Here is a 20,720-nt window from a genome sequence, read left to right on the forward strand (position 1 = left end):
CAAAGGCGGTGCCTCCACCGACCCTGGAAATTACCGGCCCATTAGCTTGACAAGCCTTATCTGCAAAGCCATGGAGAGGATCATAATGGACCTCATAAATAAAGACATAGGGAATTTGCAGACTTTGGATCCAACCCAGTTTGGCTTTGTCAAAGGCAGATCATGCCTTTTAAACTTGGTTGACTTTTGAAACAGTCACCAAAGCCATTGATGAGGGAAAGGCAGTCCATACAGCCTACCTCGATCTGGCTAAGGCCTTCGATACAATACCCCATTCGGGTATCATTGAAAAACTCATCAGCTTAAATGTCAACCCATACATCACAAGATGGGTTGCAAACTGGCTGAGTGACAGAACCCACAGGGTCAGAGCTGCTGGCGCCATGTCAGACTCAAAGCCTGTCACAAGTGGTGTCCCACAGGGCTCAGTTCTGGGCCCACTCTTGTTTGGCATCTACTTTTCCGAAGTACAAGCAAACACAGGAGGGTTATGGCTGACAAAGTTTGCAGATGACTGCAAACTGGGCCATAGTAGAAAACACATCTGACACAGATATCCTTCAGAAGGGTCTCACAGAAACGGATAACTGGTGCCAGAGCCACGCCTAAAGTTAAATGCCAAAAATGCATAGTCATACCCTTCGGGAAAAACAAGGTTACCCCTAGCTACCAAACAGGTGGCAATCCACTGAGCACAGAAGAAGTTATCAGGGACCTGGGGACCCAGGTTGATAGTAGTCTGTCATTCGACACCCATGTAGCTAAAGTAGTTAGGAAGACCTTCTACATTGCCCACCTTATCATGAAGGGATTCTCATCTAGATCAAGGGAGGTCATAGTCTCCCTTTACTCATCACTCATCAGACCAATGATTGAGTACAATGCCCCATTCGAATGTATCTGACCCGACACTTGCAGCAGCTGGAGAGGCCACAAAAGTTCCTCACCAAAAGGATAAAGGGTCTCAAAATCTGTCCTATGCTGCCCGACTGAAAGAACTCCAGCTCTATTCAGTCACTTACCGCTTGCTCAGAGGTGACCTTTGCCTAACATACAAGGCCATGTCAAACCCAGATTTGATGAATATGCTTCACCTCAAAAAATCTAGATCCATCAGAGCCACAAGGGCGGGAGACTTAAACCTCGACACGGCTATTAATAGGACGTGCTGGAGGGATAGATTCATCACCCAAAGACTCCCTATGCTGTGGAACAAAATCCCGGTACATGTGAGGCAGAGCACCTCGCTGGCCTTGTTCAAGAGAAATCTTGACCAATGGATGGGAGATCGCAGATATACCCCAGGGATTACCTCAGTGTCACTGCTCGACAGAGGCACAGAAAAATAATGGGTATAGTTCCCCATACTAAAGGGGTGGCCTAAGCCACAAAACGATGGGCTAGGCTTGTAAATACCCTCGGGCAGATAGCCTAGTATGAACCTATGAACCTATGAACAAGCGTACCTCAGGTTGCTGAAAGTACACAAACACCCACTCACACAGCACACAGCATATACATAGACTAACACAGTGGTTCCGAAACTTTGCAAGCTGGAGGACCCCATTTTTATAAAGGAAAAAATTCTGATGGACCGCTATCGGCGGTGGTACACATATGTTACATTTGGATCAACCCCCAAACCCCCCAATCAGCCCCACCACCAGCACACAGCCATTTCACTGTCCCATTACTTGGCTAATTCTCTCCAGTTGCCATAAACACTGTTCAAAATTCTCAGTGTGCATACTGTTTTCTGCTTTACTTCTACAATGATTACAGATATTTCGAGTTAATTTAAAACTTGTATTTCAGATTTTGTAGCACAAACAGCGATGGACATTTGCTAAATCTAAACAAAGCAATATAGTCTCAATGAAAACAGACAAAATTACAACTTCTCTGCCTTTGAAACTCACATTCACTGAAACAGCATTGAAACCCACATTCAAAGAAAATGCATCTGGCCAGTGGCGGATTATGTTTACCTTTGGGCTGTTTTCAAAGCATACGTCCCTTGCGAACATTTTTAGGAGCATGCAAAAGTTCTTTGATTGACCTTACTGACTGTATAAGTAAATTTTAATACACAATAATTAAATTATATCCCTTGTATAATACAGCACCACTTGGTAGTTTGTGTTTTAAATGTACAGTTCTGCACATTTTTCCAGTAAGCAGTGAAAAAACATATGAACCAATCATGACAAAACCGCTCAACTGAGAACATTTCAACCATAAAGGGCCACTCAAACTTCTGTCATTACAATCCACCAATATTAGTCAATATGCACAATCTCTGCAGAAGTAAGTCATCTGAATAATTCCACCTTAAAGAGATCTATAATGAAAAGGTTGCTGCTAGCAAACAACTTTATTTCAGTGTTTCATCTACAAATTCAGTGCCTGCTGCCCTTGAAGAATAAATTGCCTACTTAAAAAAATGGTAAGCTGGTAATATTACATGGATGGCAAACTGAAAACAGGTTCATAGTTACTAGGCATTTTATCCAAAAGAGGTCATATTCAGGACTTCAGTACCCATCCCCTAAAAATGCAAAACAGTATCAACAATCCATCAATATGCTGTGGTAGTAGAACCCACAGCCTTCTGCATTAAAATGCAAGCATGCCACCTGTTGTGCTACTAACACAGCTTTAAAAGGCTGCACTGCAATAGTGATACTATTTGCTAACTAGCTAAACAAATCTGTTGCATACTGTAAACAGACTTAGCATGAGCAGCAGTAAACTTCTCTTCCCTTGAAGCTCACAATTCCTTAAAAACGCACTTGATAAATTTCTTGAAAAATTAACCTGCCATAATGGCGGGGACAGACAGCCCAAACTTAGGACACATTTTAATATTTGGTCTTGTAAACTTAGAAAGTTAATAGAACAACAAGTTTTGCATTAGTGAAATTTTCTGAAGGCTATGAAGTCTGATGCTCAAATGTCTGCCATTATTTTCTGACTTCAGTCATCAATGATTTGCCAAGGGTTTTCCAGAAAAACACAATTTTATTAGAAACAGACTGAAAATATGAGGCAAAAATATGGATATTCTTCAAAAGCCTGGACAGCTGAAGGGTATGCTGCCTACCTGTTACACACACCTCGTTCCCTCGTTCACACACACATACACCTGCCTGCCTCCCTCTTACACACACACACACACACACACACACACACACACACACACACACACACACAAATACCTCTCAACCTCTTCAGCGCAAGAAATATGGACAAACCCTGTCATAATGTGGGGAACAAAGAGCCAAAGCTAAGGCTACATTTTTAATATTGCTCTTATAAACTTAGAAAGTTGATAGAACAACAAGTTTTGAATTAATACGGATTTTCTGAAACATATGAACTCTAAAGCTCAAAAGTATGCCATTATTTTCTTCATTCCTCAATGATTTACCTGTTAAACCTGTTATCTACCGTCAAATACGTAAAAAAACTAAACTTTAACCCACTCACATTCATCTCATCCCTCAAAGAATGTAACTGGCATCCTCTAAAGTACCTCAGTCTTGATGACTACCTTCCTGAGCATCCTTAATTACCATGCCCCCATAAGACTTTCCAGAATCGAAGCACAACCCTCCCAATGGCTACAGAAAACCACTAAGTCAGAAATGAAAAACAGGGATAAAGCCTGGGAGCACTGTCGCAAAACCAAACCCCCCTCAACTAGACAGAAATTCCTAGAACTATGCAACAGAGTCAAAAAGCTAATAAAACAGGACACATTCCAATACTACCAGTCTGCCCTAGACTCCTCCCAACACAGCCCCAAAAAATTCTGGTCCTCCATAAACTCCATTCTCTACCCAGGTAAAGTCAGTACCCCTCCTCCTACCATCCCTCACTCCTCAGAAAATATTGCTACCTCATTCAACACACACTTCACACAAACCATACTATCACTAGCTAAACAACACAACCCCCCTCCCCTCCAACCCACACCTTCAACTAGTAATCTCCCCACTGCCTTCTGTTTTTCTCCTGTACTTACCTCCAACATAAAAAACTCTTCACTAAACTTAAGCCCACCAGATTAGCAGCAGACAACCTCCCAAGTGAATACCTACAAATTGCAGCTGATGCTCTGGCCTACCCAGTATCCATCTTGATTAACCGATCTCTGTCAGAAAGTTAAGTTCCCACACTGTGAAAAGTATCACATATAATTCCCCTCCACAAAGGCGGACCCTCCACAGAACTAACCAATTACCACCCCATAGCTATTTTCTCTCCACTCCAAAATACTAGAGAGATGCACACACTCTCAGGTCTCAGACTACCTCCTTACTAACAACCTCCTTTCCAATACTCAGCATGGTTTCCGACCAAACCATAGCACCACCACTGCCTTACTCTCCTTTACTAACACTATCCTTCAGCATAAAAACAATGGCTATCTCTCCTCTGCTACTTTCCTAGACCTATCTAAAGCATTTGACATGGTCCCACACAAACAACTTATCTCTGTCCTCAATAACCTATCCTTCTCACAATCAGTCACCAACTGGTTTCAGAGTTACCTGTCTGACCGCCAACAATCCGTTGTATGGCAGAATGACATATCTCCCCAACTACCTGTCTCCATAGGGGTTCCCAAGGATCCATCCTTGGACCCCTACTCTTCTCTGTTTTCACCAATAATCGAGCCTCTGCCACCAAACATGGCACACTCATACAATACGCAGATGACTCAACCATCATCTGCTCAGCCCATTCCCTACCCAAACTGCAAAAAGTCACACAGGAAGCCTTTTCCTCTGTTGAAACTTGGTTATCTGATGCCCAATTAATACTCAACCCAAACAAAACTAAACTACTCATCTTCCAACCCACCAAACATACTCAAAACAACTCTCACTTTAACATCACAGCAAAAGACAATACCACTATATACCCAACTGAACACAACAAATTGCTAGGAGTGAAAATAGACAATAAACTAAAATTTGACATTCACATATCCATGACCATAAAAAAAGTCCACAAAAAACTAGGAGCGCTATACAGAAATAAGCAACTTCTCACCAAAGCAGCAAAGATTTTAATAGCAAATTCCCACCTAATCTCCACCCTACTTTATGCCTCTCCAGTATATACCAACCTAAGGCAATGCGATCTAAACAAGCTAGAGACCTGCTACAACAAAATCGCCAAATTCGCCACAGGGGCATCCTACCGTAGTCACCACTGTCTCTCACTTGCTGAACTGGGCTGGCTTGAACTCCCTCACCTCCTTCAATGGTATCAACTCTCACTCGCCCACAAAGTAGTAAACCATCCACTAAATGTCCCATCCCTCCAGAATCTACTCCAACCCTATCGCACCACCAGACCACTAAGATCCAGCAACAAAAATCACTTGCAGATCACTAAAGCCAATAACTCTGCTGGTGAAGCACTATTGTCTTACACCATAGCCAAATTATGGAACTCCCTCCCACCCACCCACAATTACCTCCATACCATCATGCACCCACTTCAAAACTTTACTAAAAGCGCACCTAAAAACATGCTGGCTATGCCCTTGCAACTCCCACTCTAATATCACCCTCCCCATCCAACCATTACCTTTCTTTCCACTCCACTAACTACCTTGACTATAGCAAGCTCAGATGCTCATAAGCCAGTACTTATTATACAGCAGGAACTTCTTGTAACATTTGTTAATGTCTGTTATGTACTTCACAGATAAAGATTCTATTTGCCTACTGATGTACTATGTTCTTCATCTGTAAATATGTTGTAAGTAATTGCTATGTAAAGTAATTGCTATGTAAATTGTTAATCATTATGTAATCTAATGTAACTACTGTCTGTTTATTTTAACTGTGGAGCTTTTCTCCCCGGGCCTCCGCTAAAAATGGACTTACGTCCAGTCGGACACTCCCAGTCAACAAATATAAATAATAATAATAATACTAATAATAATAATTTGCCAGAGAAACCCCATTTTATGCGAAACAGACCAAATAAGGCAAAAATCTGGCACACCCCGAGAATATCTGGTCAACTGACAGCTGCACTCAGGCACCGCTTCTTAATAAAGCCTTGATAAAAAAAAAAAACTTCAAGTTCTATCAATAAGATCATCCGTATCGATCATCAGCTCTGCATTAATTTCTATTTGCTGGCAAAATGGAGAGAGCAGACCCATACCCATACAGCGACCAACATAAATACGGGACCTGTCTTACTTGGAGGGAACAGAACAGTTGTTTAAATTTCCCTCCAAGTTCTAACTGCTGGCAGAAAACGCAGGGCAAGTGAGCAGCTGCTCAGCGACAGCTGCAAACACGGAAGTTGTTCCTTCTTCTCCTCTAAAAACTAAGGGCAAGCAGCTGCTTAGCCACTGCTCCGATGCAAACAGGGAAGTTTCTTTCTTGTTTTTTTTTTTTTTTTTTAAATAAATTGTGGTTGAGCGGCACAATTTTCTTTCTCCATTTACAGGGTTGGGTCATGGATGATGCCCGAAAGCCAGGTGGTTGCAAGTGAGCTCATGAACGCCTTGAGTTTATCATACGGACCCCAGTTTCAGAAACACTGGACTAACATAGTCAGGCACTGAAAAGCAGTCATTACTAAACAACAAAGATTGCCTAGACCACCCGTTGTCAAAGCTATGCCTCAGCAAGCCCAAAGGCACTCAGAAAAAGCAACACTTAACACCACACATACTGTCACTCTCAGTGAAGCCCCAAACACTATGCCCTTAACACAAGCAAACATACTTCCCGGGACTGTCGTTATAGGGAACTCCATTACAAGATATACTAATGCATCTCTAACCAGGCTGAACAAGGAGACAATAACTCTAAGTTACTTATCTGGAGCCAGAATCTGCCAAATCACACAAGCACTCAAGTCCTTACACCACAGGAACCCGTATAATTCCATCATAGTCCATATAAGTACAAATTATCTGAGCTGTACCTCCCAAGACTATATGAAGAGAGACATTATGAAGCTTTCAGACTTTGTGTTTCAGGCTGGTATGAGCCTAGCATTGAGAAGCATATTACAATCACCAAGGATGATGCCACAATATGAACAAAAAAATTACTGATTTCAACAACTGTCTGTCATTCTGGTGTCATTCTAAGTGATCCAATATTTGTCAGCTTTAGAGGACATGTTTTTTAGCAGACCACATTACTTGGTGACCTAGACCAGTGGAAGGGGAATAGAAAAATTACACTGGGCCTGGCACCCACGTCCCTTATGAACAGAGATAGCTTATAACTGCCTGGCCCTCAATAACCTATTTGGATACAGAGCATCATTACTCTTTCAGGAAAATGTGGCTGGGCTTAGAAAGCCCCCCCCCCTCCCCAAGTCATTAGCCTAATAACAGTCTATGAATCTAACAAAAGGAGAAAAATTATGGCAAAAAATCAGGAAAGGTAATTCCTATAAAGATAAAAAACCCTCTCATCAAACTAAATAAGCCACTGAGAGGTCTAATTAAGTCAAGCAAAGCCAATTTTTAGGTTAAGATAGCCTTTGAGGTGAAAGATAAGCATAAGGGCTTCTTCAGTTATGTCAGAAACCTCAAAGGCAGCACACATAAATTTGCTGAACTGGTGGTTAATGGTGCCACACTTGGGGCTGGTGATATAGCAAACCTGTTAGCGGACAAATTCATTTCCAACTTTACTCCCACCCCCCCACTCATTCCCAACCATCATCCAAAAAATACCCTCAAACATAACCCCTCAAAATATAGCTATGGAGTATGTACTGGCTGCACTTGCCAAAGCCAAGAAAAAAGCCTCAGTGGGTTCCAATAACATCCCCTGATGCCTCCTGAACAGTCTAAAATAAGACTTACCCCCAGATTTACTAACCTTCCATGTAAGACTAGATTAGTCTTGCACAGAAGCGCCAGTGTAAGAGTATGACGGCAGCGTGCCATGCATATTAATGAGGGCGTGCTGCCTCAACTCTAAAGCTTACACAGATCGTGGATGAGTTTAGGGGTTGCGACGGACTGCCTAGCAGTCCAAATATCCACGCCCCTGCAATGAAGAAATGCCGCAAATTTACAATTAAATGAGCGAGTCCGCTCATATGTGTACAGTGTAACACTACACTCCCCCATATATTAAAAAACTAACAGAATAAAAAATAAAAAGACATTTTTTTTTATCTTCCGATATAGCTGCATGTAGTTGCGCGGGTTTGCCTGGGTTTGCCCATTGCTTAGCTACAGTTACAGCAGCTTAGACACCAGAAAAGGATAACAAGAAAAAAATATGCAAATTAAACATCATAGCGATAGCGTAGTGGTTAGAGCTTTCGCACAAAGATGAGGCATTCCCGGTTCAAGTCCCACTACTGCACATTCCATTTTCTGTGGGAAATCTGTATACAAAAACATTTCCTGACATTTTATTTATGTATACGTTTTGTAATATAGGCATAGTATATCTGGCCTACTGTAGGGACTGTACAAGTTTCTATGTGGGTAAATCAGAAAGGGCACTTGGGAAACGTATCTATGAACATGTTTACAGTATTAGAAGAGGGAATTTGAATAACACATTATGTAAGCACTTGCAAATGGAGCCTGCACATTCCGGTTTTTCATTTGGAATCTTGGAACAAGTCTCTCCGGACCCAAGGGGTGATGACTGGGAGAATTGGTTATGTTGCAGGGAGACCTTTTGGCAACTGAAACTAAATTCATCCCAGCCACCAGGTTTGAATGAACATGCGTCAATCAAACCGCATTTAGTGAATAGAGCTGAGAAGTTATAAATACCCAAAGACGAGGTTAGGTGCTAATATTGTTCGTTACCTATTCTTAATGCATATTTACCCTACAATCATGTTTATATATTGTTTAAATAGTGCATAAATATATACATTATATATATTATATATTATACATTATATATATTTTATATTTTAAATATTTCTTGACTTCATGGTGTTTTGGACTTCACATTTCATTTTTAAAATTGTTCAACCTGTCACTCTTTGGAGTGATTTTTGCATGTGTGTAGTACTTTAAATATTTTGGCACCCTTTTTGAAAGGATTTTACTTAAATAGGGTTTACTATAATGTACTTAGTTTTTTCACTTGAAAAAGCCCTGCATTTGAGTCAGGGTGAAAGCGCTTGTGACATTTGAATAAACAAGTTGACAGCCATCCTTGTTTTCGCCTGGACCGTTTTTCTTGATTGTAAGTTTTGTAAAAAGCATTGAAATGTTAAATTTAGTAGTGCATGAATTATATATATGAAGGTGAAATGTTTATGCATTCTGAGGCATGAGTACCTTATTTTAAGCAATATAAAGCACTGCTAACCACATGTTACCAGCATTAAGCATATTTAAATACATTTGCACGTAGCTGCACTATGCTAAGGAGGAGTAACACAGGTTCACCGCACGTTACTGCTGATTACCTTCTTGCAACTCCGCACTAACCAGCGCAATGTCGGGCAAACTTGGGCAAAGTTGGGTAAAAATGCTCACACCTGCTTTATTGTTCCTTAACCAGACAGTTCTGCCCAGCAGGAAAATAAAAAGCAATGACAGGGCTCGAACTCAGGATACTGTGCACTATAATCACAGTACTTAACCACTAACCCATGATAGCATTTCACAAACATGCACTTTCAACAGAGACATATCTATCAAAGGGATTTTAAACATTGCCAACATCAGCTAAGCAGGCGTACCCATAGCTGAGCTTTTCCAAAACTGGCCAATCACAAATAAGTGCGGGAAATGAGGCATATTTAATCCCCACAGGCGGAAATACTTGCTATAACTGGTTGTAGCTTCCTTCTGCAGTCAGCATGGCTGGTGTAGGTGAGGGCACTCAATTTAGAGCTCAACACTGAGGTATCCAGGAGTCCAAAATTATGGTTTGGCTCCTCATCCACAAACATGAGCAAAGACTCCTGCAGGGCCAGTACCAGGGTGACCAATATAAAGCAGAGGCCAGGAACAGTCTTGCCCATGATCGCACCAGTGCCACTGGTGTTCCTCGGACTGGTGAGCAGGTCAGGCACCATTATTCAGACCTGAAGTGGCATAAGGGGATGAACTGGACCGGTGGATCCAAGAACCCCGTAGGATGCTTAATGCTCCAGTACTGAGTAAGTAGCCATTGTATTAAGTAGTTAAGAATTGCCATGCTTGTCTATACTATGGATAGGTATGTCTCAATATCACTGCATTTAATTCACAGCTGCAGGCGACCGGACTATGAATCTGCAAGCCCATGAATATAGGCTGCAAAGGCTGCGTCATGAGGCATATTAGTAATTATTCTGCATGTACTGTTATATAAAATAAATGAGAGAGCCTTCAAAAAGTGTTTTAACCCAATAAATAAAGGTGTAATAATCCTTTAATAAATGTATAATTCCTGGAGTGCATCTGTGTCATTTTCTTTGATATGTTGTTGTACTGCTGCATTCTACAAATAGTAGTGTTGTATTAAGCAGTGTCAACCCACACTTGGGTAGGCCCATATAACGTGGATGAAGGGAATGCCAGTAGCTTTTATGCATATTTACAGCCCTCAAGTGTTGGTTCATGACCAGCATGTACAGGTTAATCTGGCACATGAGTAGCTTGGTATTGTGTTCCCCAGAAATGTCAGTGTGTTGCCAGAAATGTAGGGAGCTGTTAACATATAACTGATATTTTCACCTGAACATATCTAGATAATTATATGAAAGTAGATCTGTCAGCGTACCATCTTAGCAGTAGTTTGTGTGAGAAATTCTCAAAATATGTTGCAGTAACATCTGCATCTTGGACAGTTTCTATGTAAGATACAGCTCATGTATATAATGATCTAGCAAAATCCAATTGCACAATATAAGTACATTGGGTAGTGTAATAATACATGTAAAGGACATATAACTGCAGTTAATAGGAATGTAGTGAAAACTAGAAGGATATATAAGTTGTTAATTGAGCTTTTTCCACCCTACTGTATGTGCATAAAAATGCAATTCCACACCTCAATCGGTATGTCTAATCTCAAAACATTTGTTGGGACATATGTCCTATTGGTTTATAAATATTTGCATTTATTTCTATGCATGTGCCCTGTTAAAATACCACAATATTGGTGGCCTGTTGCCATCAATTAAACCTGCATGCTGTTGTAATGTCCACTATTGTTCTATATATGCATGTGTTATGCTTGCTTTTCAACTGTTGAAAATCTGGTGTGTTGGGTTAATGGGAATACTTCTGCATGTTGTTATAACTAATTGGGAATGCTGTTGATTGTTACTAACCCATATCTTTATTAAACTCTCCAAAACATAGTTCGTATGGGAAGGCCGGTCCCAGAGGACCCACCTGTCCCAGCTCAGCTAGCCATGGCACCTGGTACCAGCAGATCTGGTGCCCAGCCTGGGACCTCCTCCTCCGTTGGCCCTGTGCCATGTTCGGGTGGAAGCGCTGCAGGGGATGGGGCTTGGCCCCTCCGTGCAAGCGTGGGCGGAGAGGCACCTATCACCCTTCGTACGGTCCGGGCTGTGGTGCATACAGAGACTGAACGTTCTGTTGCAGAACCTCTACGCCAGCTTGAGGCACGAGTGACGCAACTCACGGGTCAGCCTGCCCCTCCTACACAGCCCCCAGCACAGCCACCTTCTGGGCTGTGAAGGTGCAGTGGTGACTGCCCATGGGTGGGGACCTCAATCCCACTGTTTCCATCTGGGGGCTCATGGGCTTGCAATTTCCAAACATCCCTCCCTGTCAAAGGTGTTCACCCACCATGTGTCATATACCACCCCTGTATGCATCTTGTTTGTCTTGTCTGTTTACCTCCCCAACCTATCTCCCCAAATATACCTACTTCCCCTACCCCACATTCCACTCTCACCTGAAAAAAAAGGGCAATCTGTCCCCCCCCCCAAAAATTAAGCCCCATACATAGCTGCCCATTTTGCACACATGTCCACTGGACACATGAAATGTTGTTTAATTGGCATTACAACATACTTTGTTGTCCTCACCCCTCTCTCAGGGGTTGAAGGGTTCATATCTACCTCCAAATTTATTGCATATGCACAGCTGTTGCTGTTGAAGAAATGGGCAGCTATGGACCTTCCCTACACCCATCCTGCACATCCTGAGCTATTTTCCATACTGTCTTTCTCTCTTTGTGCCCCTTTTTCACCACTTTCCTATCTCCCCATTTTTCTTTTCTTTCAATGAAATTAGCGCAGGGGTGAGCGGGAGTAAGCACTATTAAGCAGTACTGAGTGAGTTTGCGCGGGTTTGCGCTTGGCTAAGCAATGCGAGCCATTGCGCAAACCCACTCACAACTGCTTAAAAGTGCCTTAGTCACTCTGTATGTGAAGGCCCTTGTTCTGCTCATGAACAAAATAAAACACCACTGTAAGTCTCGAACCCCGGACCTTGCACACACTACACAACATGAAGTACCACTAAGCCATGGTAGATATACATTAAGTTGGTGCTTAAATAATTATATCATGCATCAGAATGAGTGAATGTAAAGGAAAATTCAGAATACCATACCACACAACTTGTTCTGTGGATGTTGACCAACAGTTGTTGAGGGATTACATTACATGACTGTGATAAGAGAAGCAGCCATTCTAGCAGGAAATAATGTTACATCACCTTACAAACCCACAGAGTATTACAGCAGGACAAACACTGGCATATCTGTTTAGGGCACAGGCCATACGAATCAACTGTCCCTAATTTTCAGGGACGTCCCTGATTTTGAGCTCTGTCCCTCTGAATCCCTCTTAAAACTAGTGACTTTGGGCAGAAAGGTGGTGAATTACACTTAATGAATAATTGACAATAATTAGAGTTATAGACTTCTTTTTCTTCAGAAAAGGTGCATTAATTTGTATGCTCTGATTCTCTCAATGTTTCAACTTAATAGCACTAATATTTTAAAAGTATCCCTGATTGTCCCTGATTTTTCCTTGACTTTTCCCTAATTCTGTTCAAATTTGTCCCTGATTGGTTGAGAGGTCTAGCAGAGGCTGAAACACAGAGGCATATTAGCCTTTCTGCTATTAAACACTGTACAAATAGCTTTGGAAGGGAGTTTTGGAAACATACCCTTATGTAGGAATAAAACACTGAAATACAAATGGATGTAGCCATGTACTGGTAGCAACCAACTGTAAGAATGCCATTGCTCTAATGGTGAAAAGACCTGTGTTGTGCACAGACAAAACTAACAGGCTATTCTCTGGCTATCATGTGGATAGGTCCACACTTGGGAGTTACGCAGACAGACTACATTCCTTGATAAAGTAACATGCACACAGCAACCCTGTAAGTCCAGCAAGATAAAATGCACACAATACTACTTACACTCTCTGTACTTCTGCAACCCTACCCAAATGTAGAATTTACCTGTGTGTGCAGGGTCTACCAAGGATGTAGGTAAGCATACTCACTGTACTGAAATGGGTCTAGTTTTTCGGAGCAGCTCGTACTAATGTCAACACTAAAAAAGCACAAAATGTTTAGAACTGTGTAAATGAACAATCACAGTATAGCAGTTCACAAACAATTCTTGTGCCAGAGGAATACATCTCTATAACTAGCTTTGTATGGCAGTTAATTGTAACAGTTGAAAAGAAAATATATCTTTCCATGTATCTTGGGGTAGCATTTTGAGGGGTGAGTACATTTTTACACTGACAAGTGTGTACTGGAAGCAGCAACATTAGGTCTGAGTACAAAATGTAAATCTCTGGCTACACCTCTGGCTTCTGATATAAGAACTATTCCAACCTTCTGTCTTAAACAATGATGTCCACACCAAACAAGGATTATCTCCATCTTGGAAAGCTGAAAGGGCCACGCCTACATGAGTCAGCAATTTATAGTACTGGGTTGGTATGACAGTGATTACTTCAATTACTACACAGCAGGCTGCATGCAATTAGCAAATGGCGGGCACTAATTGGTGCAGAGGCCATCATATGCTCATGTGCAATTCCTACAAAAGCAGGCTGCAATCTATGCCAACAAACTCAATCACTCTATTGCAGAGACTGATAGAGATAGAGAGAGACAGAGAGAGAGAGAGAGAGAAAAGGAAAAAGAAATATTACCAAATTATACAAAGGAAAGGTATGTGACACATATGTATTTACTGGCATGTAGTAGATGTTATTGAAGAAGTCTACATAATGTGAAACATTCATATGTGGCAGCAGTACTTCTTTCTGCACAGATGTACTGCTTAACTACTGCTATGGACAATACTGTGTGTACCTGTGGGCAGTGGGACATACCTGTGAAATGTGTAGCTCAGCATTAAATGTCAAAGATCTGATCCATGTTATCTGTGTTCTGTACAGTAGTGTGGCCAATGGCTGTTGGGGGGATTAGCATTGACATTATATAAACATGGATGTGACAGAACAACACATGCATGATAGTCATATTAAAGTGTAGCTTAGCATTGGCAAGTGCTGTAGCAGTCTAGTATGCTTATCTAGCATCTGTTGCCATATATGCCCCCCTAATGTTAGTCTGTTTTCATATGTGACACCTGTTTGTGTTGTAGCAAGGCCCAGCAGTTCAGCTGTGAGGTCCAGTGACTTACAACAGTGTGGACCATGTGTGTGTATGCCACACACATACAGAGAAATATATTATATGTGTCATATATATTCACATCTGTATATGTGCATAGAGCAGGGGATATATTGCAACTGTTTACAAAGCGGGGATATATATGTTGGTGAAGGTTAGTATGCGCATATTTGTATGTAGGTTTTAGTGTGTGACAAACAAGACAGCATACACTGCTGGTATATGACATGTGGTGGTTAAACACTGTGGGTGGTTCATTCAGTTTGCAATGTTGAAGCCAGTAAGGCCTGCTAAAGCTACCTGGGCTGTGAACACCTTCAATGCATTTATCCCAAGACGGTGCAATGTTATTACATTACTGTACACCTTACATCCTTTGTATAATTGATATTCTCACTATGAAAGGTGAATTGTATATGGGTATATATATATATATATATATATATATATATATATATATATATATATATATATATACATATATAGATAGATATAGACAAATGGATGTGTATATGTATATACACACACATATATATATATATATATATATATATATATATATATATATACACTCATACACACCTACATCTACTTGTTGCAATAGATTCTCTGTACTGTTGACTGACTGTGATGGTTAATATGTTTGTGAATACGTCAAAGATATGTATCTGTGGGATAGCTTACTGGGAAATTGTTTATTTTATGGTATTCTGGATCCTTGCTTTGATCCTAGCAAAAGCTGTGTATTCTGTTGCTAGGCAGAACAAGTGCTATTGCATACAGTGTGATTAAGTCCCTTGGTTTTAACTAGGGTGTGTCATTGGAGGCTAAAGCACTATATCTATGATTATTGACTGGTACCTATCTTGAAAGCAAATCCTGTGTGTACTGTAGTACTAATTGAAGCTCTGAGCCTGTACAGCAAAGTATGGTGTATGTCCACATTGCTTGCATCTACTGTTTTGTGTAGTCCCTGTATTCATCACAGATTACATTTCTCAAGATTAAGGTTGTGTAAGTACTGACACACAGTACTGTATAGTACACACTGGAAGCTTATCTGGGTTGTCATACCTTTGTGTCCTGTAATTATGTCTGACGTGTGTGTGGGTATGTCTGTAACATGTCCTTTGACATATGTGTGGTAATACATATAACTGTGTATCTAGCAACATTCATAGTGTACTACAGCAGCATGTGACCTATAGTCCCAACTGTGCACATATTTTGGCCACGGGTTTGGCATTAACAAGTTGTGTGGTATAATATTAATACATTTACTGGACCTTACACTGATTGTGATGGATGATATATTTCTTTACACATCAGCTTGATGTATATCTGCTGTGGCTAGGTGGTGCATCATGTTGCATACAGTGTGCCAGCTACTCTTTTATAGTCTTATATAGTGATTTTATTTTGTTGCTGTGCAGAACATGGTTCATTGGATAGAGAGTGAGCAAGGCACTTTCAAGTAGTTGTGGGGTGAGCAGTGATAAGTGGCAGTTACAGTGTTTTACTCTCAATTAGCTTACAGGTTGCTAAACTTTCATAAGCTGTGCTTACCCTTCTGAAAACCCACTTGCAACTGCTGAAATGTACCTAATTCTGTCTGTAGCCCCAGACCTTTGTTTTGGCTAGTAACAAAACAAAAAGCATTTACTAGGAAAAAAAACACAACCATTCACACCACAGCATATGTGATTTGCCACTAAGCCATCTCAGATATACATATCATTTATGTATTCACAAACATAACATCCAGTACAATCATACAACACTACAGAAAATGTTCTCCAACATGTAGATGTGTGTGTATGAGTAATTATTGTAATCTGTGCTCAGGTACAACATATTGTATTATGTATGTAAATATATATATATATATATATATATATATATATATATATATATATATATATATGGCAGTTCAGTGATACCTGTACTGTATAATGTTAAATGTGCCATATGACTTGCTCAGACATATTTTTGTACTTATGTCTTCCAGGGATCATGGCCCACCACAGGAACCCAACCTACAGTAGGGCTGAAGATGATATCATCACTAGCATTATGATTCAGCACTACCATTTACTCTTTTCATGAACCAGCCATGACCAGCATGAGCATACTGCAATGTGGCAAGATCTTATCCGCAGGGTCAATGAGGTAGGCCTGCATAACCGCACATATCAGCAGGTACGCCACCACTGCAGTGATCTTCTCCGACATGTCCGTCAGTGTGCCGCTGCTGTGCGTATGGAACAGCTTGCAACAGGGGGTGGTGTTAGCATCCATCCCCCCCTCACCAGAGTGGAAAAGCTGCTCATGAGTCTGGTGGCACCTGCCCAACAACAACAGCAGCAGACATACACCATGATGGAGGTTGGAGCCACCCAGCAAGCACACATGCAGCATGCAGGTAACATGGCATATCTGTAGACTACTGTTATCTGTATTGTGAGATGTGGAGTGTGTCGTTCAAAGATGTGGAGCAAGTTGTTGTGCAATACTGATCATTTGGAACATAATCTGTAGCCCTGTGAATGTAAACTGTTGTTGTACTGTAACACTGCAAACACACAGTAGCAATGCCACAGTTGTGGCCACTGACAATCTGACACAAGACAACTCGCCTAGTCTAATATATGCCTTCGTGAAGATAGTCTACTACATACCTATGAACCTATGTGACAGGTACATGTCTACAGATAGTAGATGTGTACTTCACTGTACAGTCATTTTGTACAGCAGGCACATGCACCACATACACTGTAATGCTTACAGATACTGGTGGCTATTATGTACAGTGGGTGAGATGTGCACCTCATGTCTTTTGTGTCATTGGGATGTGTGCTGGGTGGGACAGTCCTGGATGGCTCCTTGTCATGGTCACCCTTCTTACACACATCTCTGCCTTTCCATCTTTGGCTTATTATACTGTGTACCTATATATGTAGGGGGAACACAGTATAATAAGCCAAAGATGGAAAGGCAGAGATGGATGGCTCCTTGTCATGGTCACCCTTCTTACACACATCTCTGCCTTTCCATCTTTGGCTTATTATACTGTGTTCCCCCTACATATATAGGTACATAGGTAGGTAATAGGCTATCTGCCTAAAGGCATATATTAGTATGGCCAGAGTGTGCAGCTATCGCCACACCTGGGTTTAGTTCCCTATGCCTCTGTGTAGTAGAGCTGATGAAGTGATCCATGGTGTGACAGTTCAGTTTCACTTACACTCATCAAGACTCCTCCTGGAAGAGTGTCAGTGAGGGACTCAGCTTAATGTAAGCTGAGAGCCTGTTCCAAAGCAAGGGAAGGCTGTGAGTTAGTAATGTATCCCTCCAATATGTTCTATTTATTGTTGTAATGATTATATCCCTAGAGCATGTGGCACAGTGAGCTTGGGTTTACTTCAAATAGAGCATGTACATCAGTTCGGCACTGGACATGGACCAGTATGTTGGGCAGAGATCGCCTGAGTAGACGGTATGCAACAGAGTACAGATTGAGTTACTTCAGTCTTGTTGCATGGGGCAACTGTTTGAGGCCAGTAATCCTCTTGTTGAGATACTTCAGTGGTCTATCCAGCTGCTGAAGGTGCCTAGTCAAATTCATCGCAAGTGTGTCGTGGTACTCTCTGATGGGTCTGATGACTGCTGAGTAGAGGGAACCTCCTTTGACCTACATGCAAAGACTTTGGCAACTTGTGGGCACACATAGCATGATTTTCTAACCACTTTGTGAATGTGTTTCTGAAAGTCGAGATGACTATCCACATGTGTCCATAGATCCCTTATTATTACCTCCATATTTAGGGTGTTGGCACCTATGTGGTATTTGTATGACTGTAGCTCGAGGCCATAATTTTGACACCACATCTGTCTGACAGACCCTTTTTAAGGATGTCTCTTTTGTCCCAAACATCAATTATGACAACCTTTTTGCAGTCATCCACAAACTTTGCTAACCATAGCCCTCGTGTGTTTGACTGTATTTCTGAAAAGAGGGGTCCCAGGACTGAGCCATGGGGGACAGCTTTTGTTACCAGCTTACAGTACACAGGGAGACCACAATTCTTACCTTGTGGGATCTATCTGTGCCCCAGTTGGCAATCCATCAGATGACATACGTGTTTATGCACAGGTTGTTGATTATGTGGATACGACATGTGTGTGGTATGTTGGAAAAGGGCTTTTCAAGGTCTATGTAGGCCGTGTGGAGCTCATTTCATTGATGTATGTCCTGAGTAACTGCCTTGAAAATTGTCTAGCAGGTTTAGGGACCATGATCTGCCCCTGACCAAACCAAAATGGGTAGGGTTTGGTGTTTGTAGGCTCCCAATAGCTCTGTTTATGAGTTCCATAATGATGGACTCCATGGCCTTGCAGATCAGGCTTATTAGGCTTATAAGACAATAGTTCCCATGGTCTGTTGTGCACCAACACTTGTGGAGTGTGCCAAATGTTTCTGTAACCCATTCAACAGTTTCATATCCTGTACAGAGGGTGAGTCTCAACAGACTGTTCAGGTGCAGGGTCTGTTTGTTTTGGAGTTCACATATGACACAGCCAGGGACACCATGTCATCCCATAGACGCCGTGTTTTTAGGTTTGGATAGACCTGTTTAACCATTGTATATGTGATTTCTGGGATTTCACAATCTCCAGGTATGGTAATGGGCCCTTTTGTCAGTGAGAGGGGGTAAATATGTATGAACCTGTCTGACAAGATGCTGGCAATGTCAGTCATGTACATGTATTCATTTACACTTTGCATTAACTCAGAACATATATGAGTTTACATTGATATTTATGACATAGCTAAAGAAAGCTTCATGGTTCTCTATTGAATCTTTGGCAATATTTTTGGCAGAGCTTGGGTTGGATAATGTTAGGAGTGCTCATTATTTCTTGATGATACTGATCGGAGATTTATTGATCTTCTTTGGATTTTAATTTTCTTTGAACAACTTAAGTACTTGTATTACATAGTTTGATTATGACAGGGGTCCAATATATTATATGGGTCTGTTTTCATATCACTGTGTGCACAAGGCAGGATTGGTGAATAGTGACATGTGTCTGGAGTAAAAACTACAACTGTCAGATATGTGTGGCCCACTGCTGTACTCAGACATGGCCTGTGTGAGCATGCCCAGTATGACCTTTCAGTATGTTGTTGACTGAAATTTGCTATATTTGTTTAAGTGTGTGAGCATGCCCACTATGGGCATATATAAAATATGTGTGTGAAAAATCAAGTTGGTTTTTACTTCAGGGCTCACCTTTGTGTTGTACATCGACAGGAAGCACGCTGTGCCTGCAGGGCTTTCAAGAGTCAATTTGCATAGACTTATCAACATTTCTACATACAGGGGGACAGCTATTATTTGTACATTTCTACCCGGGGGGCACACCTGATTGTTACTGTGGATGTACATAGGATGAGGGGTACACCTGACACTTATACACATTTGCTATGCCTGCACTGCTATGTCAGGTACTCCATTTTAGTCTGTACTGTTGCCTATCATACTGGCTTGAGGCATACCACTGTAGTACGGACCTTAGCTTCCAATTACAAGCATATTAGTTTGTGACTTTATAGCCTACCCAACCCACATCTCACTGCCTGGTTTGCTGTTATCTGTCTGCATAGGCCTGGGGGGAGGTTACCCATATGCCTCTTCAGAGGGCATGATACAGCATTTGGTTGTGTTTGCGTTTGTCTACAACTGTCCTGCTGGCTGTGACTGTTAGGTATGTGACCCCCCCCCAACTGGTATGTGTGAGTGACTTAAGTTGTGTCTGTGCCAGTATTGAGGGTGGTGCTGCAGGGCTGCCTATGTCGGATGCACATAGTACACTCCCTATACATGTCTGAAAACAGGTAGTGTCAAGTTAGGCATCCCTTTTACTGTATGTGCGAGTCAGAGAGAGGTGTCATTTCCAGGGTTCCTACTGAGTCAGTGTATGTGCTATGCACTGCCTCTTTGCCAAGGCCAGCGCATACTGGGCACGCCTCCTTCTGCCTACCGGGGCAGGCTCAGGTTGTTCCTCCTCCAAGTCACGCTGTGCCTGTGCAGGCCTTGGCAAT

At 41.6% G+C, this 20,720-nt stretch overlaps 1 protein-coding gene across 2 annotated transcripts in view; it reads right to left on the reverse strand.

Annotated features, from left to right (window-relative positions):
* Positions 1 to 20,720, reverse strand: part of RRAGD (Ras related GTP binding D) — an 865,206-nt gene that overhangs the window by 719,074 nt on the left and 125,412 nt on the right. The gene's annotated exons all lie outside the window — the stretch shown is intronic.

This window comes from Protopterus annectens, chromosome 1.part0 (genome assembly GCF_019279795.1).
Source record: "Protopterus annectens isolate FY-2018-M chromosome 1.part0, PAN1.0, whole genome shotgun sequence".
Classification (NCBI taxonomy): domain Eukaryota; kingdom Metazoa; phylum Chordata; order Ceratodontiformes; family Protopteridae; genus Protopterus; species Protopterus annectens.